This window comes from Anomaloglossus baeobatrachus, unplaced genomic scaffold (assembly GCF_048569485.1).
Source record: "Anomaloglossus baeobatrachus isolate aAnoBae1 unplaced genomic scaffold, aAnoBae1.hap1 Scaffold_74, whole genome shotgun sequence".
Classification (NCBI taxonomy): domain Eukaryota; kingdom Metazoa; phylum Chordata; class Amphibia; order Anura; family Aromobatidae; genus Anomaloglossus; species Anomaloglossus baeobatrachus.
Genome location: NW_027445118.1, coordinates 154135 through 162335, shown reverse-complemented (window position 1 = coordinate 162335; position 8201 = coordinate 154135).

Here is an 8201-nt window from a genome sequence, read left to right as displayed (position 1 = left end):
TAATTCATCCAACGTTTCGACCTTGTTTTTAGGTCTTTATCAAGGATAAAGTTATCTAAGATCATAAAGGGTTACAAAACCATATAAACACGTAATTAGTACATAGTACAACATAACAGTACAATATATTGCTACTTGAGAGTACAATGGGTCAAATGACCATGATGCACATACAAAAAATTTTTCCAAAGCCATAGTGAAAACATTTGTACTGAGGAAAGAAAATTTCCACATGACCTATCTGGAGAAACATTCTGGATCAAACAACCAAAAATAGTCAAGCAGGTAAATACACACCTATATGGATAACAGGATGATATGTGTTCAATTGTATAGCGTCATTGCCATTAAGGTACAAATGGAAAACTTGCAATCCTATATAGTGAAGGAAATGAACACATATCATATCAAAGAACACAGGAACATGGGTGTGAGAAAAACCTCAATGTTTATACTTTGTTCTTTATAATGGTGTGAACATGTATATGTCTCAGTACCTTATGCACTTGAGAATTCTAGTGAGTAGATCATGAAAGCCTATTTCAGAACTGGAATCGGTAAATAATTGTAGGTGGAATCTAAATGAAAAGATGGTACAAGTGTTATCATGACACGTGGGCTATAACACAATGGACCGTGTGACAAAGAAGAAAGGAGAGAAAGAAGAGGAAGAAAATGCAACTACCTGTAACATTACGTGATAGTCACTGGTAAGTATCACTTGACATTTCAAATGAAAAAGGATTCCTTTATTAAAGGGTTCTCAGTCGCCTCAGGATCATGAAATACTAGGGTAAATGATATGAGAATGGGTAAGAAGCACCACTAAAGGAAATATGAGATGCAGGACATATATCTATAAACCCCTGAACTACATGATAGAAATAAAAAGAAGAAAAAAGAAAAAAAAGAAGAAAGAAGAAGAACACATAGAATGCGGAAAGAGAATGGGTACAACTACCTGAGTTACTGCAGGGAGGCCCCTGGTTGGTATTGTGAGGGTTAGTGGAATTCCTTCACTGAAGGGTTCTCAGTTGCCTCAGGTTCGTGAAAAATGCTATAGACAAATAATGCCCGGAGAAAAGGGGTTCATATACAGCGAATAATGGTAATACAAGGTACATGTGTCACATGTAATAGTATATATATATATATATATATTGTACTAAGCTCTACACCAGAAATAGAAAGTAGTCCCTCTGCCTTCTGTCTAGGTGCCCTGAGTTATGTCCTGTAAACTGTCACAGGGACCCAGACACACATGTGTAGTAGGGGAATATCCCTGCTGAGATGCCAGTGCTAGAGCACTCGTTTGCTGTGGAGTTGAACGCTATGTGAGCAGTTCTTACCTTCAATGAGCAGAAGTCTCTTTTTTCAGATTTCAATATCTCTGTGGGTATCTGGCAGAAATATGGAATACTCTTTACTGCTAAGACCCTGTACACCACTCCCACTAAAGGGGGCTTTACACGCTGCGACATCGCTAATGCGGAGTCGTTGGGGTCACGGAATTTGTGACGCACATCCGGCCGCATTAGCGATGTTGCTGCGTGTGACACCGATGAGCGATTTTGCATCGCTGCAAAAACGTGCAAAATCGCTCATCGGTGACATGGGTCTCCATTCTCGATTATCGTTACTGCAGCAGTAACGATGTAGTTCGTCGCTCCTGCGGCAGCACACATCGCTCCGTGTGACACCGCAGAAACGAGGAACCTCTCCTTACCTGCCTCCCAGCCGCTATGAGGAAGGAAGGAGGTGGGCGGGATGTTCCGGCCACTCATCTCCGCCCCTCCGCTGCTATTGGGCGGTCGCTCAGTGACGTCGCTGTGACGCCGCACGGACCGCCCCCTTAGAAAGGAGGCGGTTCGCCGGTCACAGCGACGTCGCCGGGCAGGTAAGTATGTGTGACGGGTTTGGTCGGTGTTGTGCAGCATGGGCAGCGATTTGCCCGTGTCGCGCAACAGATGGGGGCGGGTATCCACACTAGCGATATCGGGACCGATATCGCAGTGTGTAAAGTAGCCTTTAATAAACTGTGTAAAGGATTTTAAGTAAAAATCCACAATAAACCAGCGCTAGATGGGTTTTTATAATTTTATTAATAGACCACAAATAAAAAATTTTTTGCTATCCTTGTTTCAAGACAGAGTATTTGATAATATACAATACACTGATTATTACTAAAACCAAGGACCACATAAAACAAGGACCACATAAAATAAAAAATGAAAGTAATGAGAATAAAATTCTTTTGTATAACCAATTAACTTCGAGGTGATACAATATTCACATTGATTTAGTTTTACCAGTCTAATGTAATGCCCCGGCCGGTGGCATATATTTTGTTTGGTTAATAATTTAGACTTATACAATGAAAGATGTACTATACCACCCCTGGCTAACTTACAAGTTTTAAGTTGTACAATATTTATGTACAAGTTTGCGACGTTATATTCATATATAGAAAGGCAAACAATATTGGCAATTTAGTGGCACCCACCATACGTAATCTTACAGCACCTAATAAGGGAGGATTATTTGGCCTGAAAGGTTTTTTTCCATGCAAAAGCTGTATAGTATGTAAGAATACAAAAAATATTTCACGGAAATCCTTCTTACAGGGGCAGTCAGAAGTCATGATTAGAGAATTTATTACATGTCAATCAAAGGGAGTAGTATATTGAATTCAATGTCCCTGTCAGAAAAAATACATTGAGAGAACTATTAGACCCCTATGGAAAAGGGTGGGTGAGCACATTAGAAGTGTTAAAAATAAATGTACTAAGCACCCCCTATCCAGACATTATGTGTTAAAACATGGAGGGTCCTTTAAAGGATCCCAAGTATGGGGCGTACAAAAAATAACTAAGGATTGGAGAGGTGGCGATTTCATTAAAAAAATGTCACGAGCAGAAAGCCAATGGATTTTTGAATTGAACACCTTGAAACAATATGGACTCAATAATGATATAGAACTGTTTCCTTTTAATTAATTTATATTTTTATAGGTAGAGGAGTAATAGGTACTGATAATAATACGGAGAGAAGGAAAAAAAAAAAAAAAAAAGCGATTGTCATGGAGATATATGTGTATATATGCATAATATATATTAAAATTGGTGCTTCACTTGCCCAAGGTTGATGTAGATATAAGGGGTTTTTCATATTATAGCAAATTTATATTACACCTTTATGATGTCCTTTTGTTAAATTTATTGTTGAAAAAAAGCATATGCATATATACACATTGTCTTCCCAGTATATGATGATACAAGCAAGGCTATATATAGGTCTTTTTAGAAAAACCTTTAGAAAAACCTTTGCACATAATTATATTATATGGCTATTATGAACGGTCTTTCACAAATTGATATATGTAGTGGTCATTGAATGTTGGTTGAATTTAAACATTGTTTAATTTTATGCAAATTATAACCAATTAAATATATGCATAAATAGTGCTCTAGGCAACAGCTGAGTTATCCTTGAGGAAGGGGGCCGTTACACGCCCCCGAAACGCGCGTCGGATCAGGACTCTGTTTTTGCCTACCTCACCTGTGCGGTGATAACCTGCCAAGTAATCTCTCCCTCGTGTGGAATCAACCGGCTTCCACTGGACACGGTACGGATTGCCTGCTGGAGAGGTTGAGAGGTTACCGCTGACATTTCCTTTGTCTGCAACCAGGATACATTGGTACCTCCAGCGGTTCTGCATTGCTCGTTTGGAAGCGGATCGGAGCCTTGTGTGGTGCTAACCTGCCAAGCAACTTCCTCCTGTGTGGAATCAGTCAGCTGACACTGGATACGGTCTGGACTGCCCGCTGGAGAGGCTGAGTAGTTACCGCTGATCTTATTGTTGTCCGCAGCCAACATCTTGGTGCTTTCAGTGGCTTCGTACTGCTTGATTTCGAAAGTACATTTGGGAGAATACGGGACCGGCTGGTTTGTGGCCTTGTGAAGTGTTATAAAGGCTCTGTAAAGAGGGATGTCGGTAACCATACATCTCCCCCAGAGCCAGCACTAGTCGCGGCCACTGGCCTCAAAACGTCCGCTCTGGAAGTCTAACAGGTCAATCCTGTACATAGCGGTTCCAGCCTAATCAACGGAGAAATCCGGGGTGTTTTTTGCGGTCAAGTTGTTGTGAGGTTTATTCCCCCAGGCCCTGGGGGCGAATATAACGTCGCAAACTTATATTGTACAACTTAAAACTTGTAAGTTAGCCAGGGGTGGTATAGTACATCTTTCATTGTATAAGTCTAAATTATTAACCAAACAAAATATATGCCACCGGCCGGGGCATTACATTAGACTGGTAAAACTAAATCAATGTGAATATTGTATCACCTCGAAGTTAATTGGTTATACAAAAGAATTTTATTCTCATTACTTTCATTTTTTACTTTATGTGGTCCTTGTTTTATGTGGTCCTTGGTTTTAGTAATAATCAGTGTATTGTATATTATCAAATACTCTGTCTTGAAACAAGGATAGCAAAAAATGTTTTATTTGTGGTCTATTAATAAAATTATAAAAACCCATCTAGCGCTGGTTTATTGTGGATTTTTACTTAAAATCCTTTACACAGTTTATTAAAGGCTACTTTACACACTGCGATATCGGTCCCGATATCGCTAGTGTGGATACCCGCCCCCATCTGTTGCGCGACACGGGCAAATCGCTGCCCATGCTGCACAACACCGACCAGACCCGTCACACATACTTACCTGCCCGGCGACGTCGCTGTGACCGGCGAACCGCCTCCTTTCTAAGGGGGCGGTCCGTGCGGCGTCACAGCGACGTCACTGAGCGACCGCCCAATAGCAGCGGAGGGGCGGAGATGAGTGGCCGGAACATCCCGCCCACCTCCTTCCTTCCTCATAGCGGCTGGGAGGCAGGTAAGAAGAGGTTCCTCGTTTCTGCGGTGTCACATGGAGCGATGTGTGCTGCCGCAGGAGCGACGAACTACATCGTTACTGCTGCAGTAACGATAATCGAGAATGGAGACCCATGTCACCGATGAGCGATTTTGCACGTTTTTGCAGCGATGCAAAATCGCTCATCGGTGTCACACGCAGCAACATCGCTAATGCGGCCGGATGTGCGTCACAAATTCCGTGACCCCAACGACTCCGCATTAGCGATGTCGCAGCGTGTAAAGCCCCCTTTAGTGGGAGTGGTGTACAGGGTCTTAGCAGTAAAGAGTATTCCATATTTCTGCCAGATACCCACAGAGATATTGAAATCTGAAAAAAGAGACTTCTGCTCATTGAAGGTAAGAACTGCTCACATAGCGTTCAACTCCACAGCAAACGAGTGCTCTAGCACTGGCATCTCAGCAGGGATATTCCCCTACTACACATGTGTGTCTGGGTCCCTGTGACAGTTTACCGGACATAACTCAGGGCACCTAGACAGAAGGCAGAGGGACTACTTTCTATTTCTGGTGTAGAGCTTAGTACATGTCACGCTCCCCGGGTCCTCGGCTCCCCTCCCCGGGTCCTCATCCCCGCTCCCCGGCTCACCTGCCACGCTCCCCGCTCTCCAGCCTCCGGTGCCCGTCCTTCCCAGGTCCCCTGGTCTCCGATCCCGGCGCCCGACGGCTTCCCAGGCCCTGGCCGGCTCCCCTGCGTCCTCCTCTCAGCTTCCGTCCCTGGCTTCTGGCACCCGGGCTGCGCGCATGCGCATTAGGGCGCGCGCGCGGTCACTGACCCTTTCTTAAAGGGCCAGCGTCCATTAACAGGAAATGAGGCTAAACAGGTACAGGGTATAAAGGGGTTTGTTGTCCAAGGGGGCGGGGCCTGATCTTCGTGTTTTCCAAGCTAGGAGTCAGGTCTCCTTGTGTCTTCTTGCCATACTCACGTATCTCTCTTCTAGAGCTGATCCTGCCTCGCCATCCGGTCCTGCTGAATCCCGAACCCCGCACGCTGTCCGTCTGCCATCTGACAGTCCGTACCATCTCGGATCCCTGCGGTGACCCGTCATCTCGCTCCAAAGGTTCCGGACCCCGCCTGACATCATCTCGGCTTCCGAACCTGAGCTACGTCACCCGGACTACCATCTGTGACTCCGTGGTCCCAGGGACTTCTCCGTTACACCCACTTGCACGGACTGTTCTGCTGCCCATAGTGCTTCAGCTACCGGACTCCTTACCACCATCTTAGAGTTCGGCCCAGTGGATCCACCTCCTGGGTCTGCCCGACCGCCTGGCCCTGACAGTACAATATATATATATATATATACTATTACATGTGACACATGTACCTTGTATTACCATTATTCGCTGTATATGAACCCCTTTTCTCCGGGCATTATTTGTCTATAGCATTTTTCACGAACCTGAGGCAACTGAGAACCCTTCAGTGAAGGAATTCCACTAACCCTCACAATACCAACCAGGGGCCTCCCTGCAGTAACTCAGGTAGTTGTACCCATTCTCTTTCCGCATTCTATGTGTTCTTCTTCTTTCTTCTTTTTTTTCTTTTTTCTTCTTTTTATTTCTATCATGTAGTTCAGGGGTTTATAGATATATGTCCTGCATCTCATATTTCCTTTAGTGGTGCTTCTTACCCATTCTCATATCATTTACCCTAGTATTTCATGATCCTGAGGCGACTGAGAACCCTTTAATAAAGGAATCCTTTTTCACTTGAATTGTCAAGTGATACTTACCAGTGACTATCACGTAATGTTACAGGTAGTTGCATTTTCTTCCTCTTCTTTCTCTCCTTTCTTCTTTGTCACACGGTCCATTGTGTTATAGCCCACGTGTCATGATAACACTTGTACCATCTTTTCATTTAGATTCCACCTACAATTATTTACCGATTCCAGTTCTGAAATAGGCTTTCATGATCTACTCACTAGAATTCTCAAGTGCATAAGGTACTGAGACATATACATGTTCACACCATTATAAAGAACAAAGTATAAACATTGAGGTTTTTCTCACACCCATGTTCCTGTGTTCTTTGATATGATATGTGTTCATTTCCTTCACTATATAGGATTGCAAGTTTTCCATTTGTACCTTAATGGCAATGACGCTATACAATTGAACACATATCATCCTGTTATCCATATAGGTGTGTATTTACCTGCTTGACTATTTTTGGTTGTTTGATCCAGAATGTTTCTCCAGATAGGTCATGTGGAAATTTTCTTTCCTCAGTACAAATGTTTTCACTATGGCTTTGGAAACATTTTTTGTATGTGCATCATGGTCATTTGACCCATTGTACTCTCAAGTAGCAATATATTGTACTGTTATGTTGTACTATGTACTAATTACGTGTTTATATGGTTTTGTAACCCTTTATGATCTTAGATAACTTTATCCTTGATAAAGACCTAAAAACAAGGTCGAAACGTTGGATGAATTATCCTTTTGCACAAATAAAGAATTTTCAGCATTCCAAGAGTTCTTTTCTTACGTTATTGATCACTATAGTGTGCCAGAGCTATTTCTATTGAATTGACTCTTATTTTTTCTGAGCACCTGCTATATACACAGTGACCCAGACATATTCAAGTTTCATTCAGAAGGCAGAGGGAAGCCTTAGCAGCTGAGCCTATATCTTGGCTTGTGAGCATTAGAACAGGCCGGCGATTACAGGGTAACATGAAAAATGTCCAGCTTGCATTATGACTAGAACATGACAATATCCTTTTAAGTACTAACCTATGATGCGTTCCTAAGCAGTTGATGTTATATGTTCTACATTTCATTTTCTGCATACTTTACAAGTAGTAGAATTTGCTTTGATATAGGCAACTGGATTTTCACAATGAAAAGGCAAAGGATAACGCCCGAAAAAGACGCCATACATTATGTCAGTGCCATCACTGACAAACCTGGACTGACCATGAAATACATCAATCCCCTTAAAGGTGAGTTAAAACAAGTTTTAACTAAATTGCCTTAATATTGTCATGCATTAGAATGACTGTCTTAGGTAATGATAAATATTTTCTACAGGAAGAGTAGTGTTTGCTGAAACTGAAATCGAAAAAGGGAGTTTTGTTGCAGAATATCGAGGCGAGCTCACGTATGCACTTACGATGGTAGACAACTACTCGAGATTTATGGTTGTGGTACAAGTCAAAGATCTAATGGCCCATACTGCAGCGAAGGTCTTCCAAGCACACTTATGCAGACCTCATGGCTACTCAGAGAGAGTCCTCACAGATCAAGGCACAGC